We start from the raw sequence: 1,399 nt of genomic DNA on the forward strand, positions 1-1,399 counted from the left end.
GTTTTGTCTTTTAATCCTTTCATTCTAATATCCTTGATAGCTTCATGGGAAAAGGAAACCAAAATAATCTTTTAAATGGAAACAATATGTACATATTTTTTAAATAAAATTTGAAAATATTAAAATATTTTGTGTGTCATGAGATTTTAAGTTTAGGTCTCTGAATATTAGAAAGGATCTCTCAGAGGCCATCTAGCCATTCCATAACTTGGATAAGATGAAACATTTGGTTCACAAAAATGTATTGGGTACTAAAATAAACAAACAAAGAGATCAATTCATTGTGAACATTTTAGTTTGATTTTAATATTTAACTTTTTATGTTTCTGGAACTTAAATTTGGAAACAAAATTTTGTTCCAATCTGAAAAAAAAAAATCTGTCTAAAATGAGGAAATGAAACATTCTGGTATTCATTTTTTTCAGTTTTTGAAAACAGGAAATGTGGTCAAAACCAATCTTCTTCTACAAGCAGTTTGAGTTGCACCAGTTTGGTAGGAGGGTTTAACAAAAAAAAAAAAGTATTTCTTTGATAAATTCCTAACCAGGTCTGCTGGAGACAAAAACATCGGGTGATAAACTTGGTACAAGGGCTCAGGTGCACAAAGGAATTTATGGTGCGTAACACACACTAAAATCAAATACATAATCTGTATTTGGCCCAAGATGTCTCCTGGTTAGATGTATTATTACTTTAAGGAAAAAAATAAGCACAAGTCTATGGCTTCTGTGTGCCCTGACAATCAAACTAAAATGAGCTAGAGAGGGCTCCTGTATTAGATGAGTGGAGATTTAGAATAGGCAATTCCAGTACAGCTGTGTATCAAGACAAGAGAAGTGGTCACAGCCTAGCAGTAGAACACTGAACCCCCAGCATCTTAAAATTACCCAGAAGACCAGAGAGGTGTGTGCATATGTTCAGATACGTGCATTCATTCTTTCTAGGATGTCCTGTTTACCAAATTTGGTGGCTGTCTTTATCACTAGTTTCAGTTTCCCAAACTATTTAAGATTGCTACCAATCTTTTGTGCATTTTAATGGTTTAATCTAGAATTTATGGTCATATTACAGTGACTCCTGCTCTTTATCTCAGTCTTTAATGAATCCCTAGTGGTTTTCCAGAATAAGAGAAAATTGGTATAGTGTCTACTGATGGAATACTTGTGTGTTTAATGAGATAGACATACTTTCAAAACTCTGGAATAACATTTTGTTCTGTTGAGCAAGGTAGCACAAGACTGATACCAAAGTCAGAGAGCATTCTAATTCTGGATTGCAGGACTGTTGCGCAGCTAAGCAGTTACACAACTCCGGTAAGTCATCCATGTGATTATATTTATTCTTAATCAAAATTGAAATTTTTGCTATCCAGTTTGAAATTTTAACTTCTTTTAGCATT

Source organism: Alligator sinensis, unplaced genomic scaffold (assembly GCF_000455745.1).
Source record: "Alligator sinensis unplaced genomic scaffold, ASM45574v1 scaffold728_2, whole genome shotgun sequence".
Lineage (NCBI taxonomy): Eukaryota > Metazoa > Chordata > Crocodylia > Alligatoridae > Alligator > Alligator sinensis.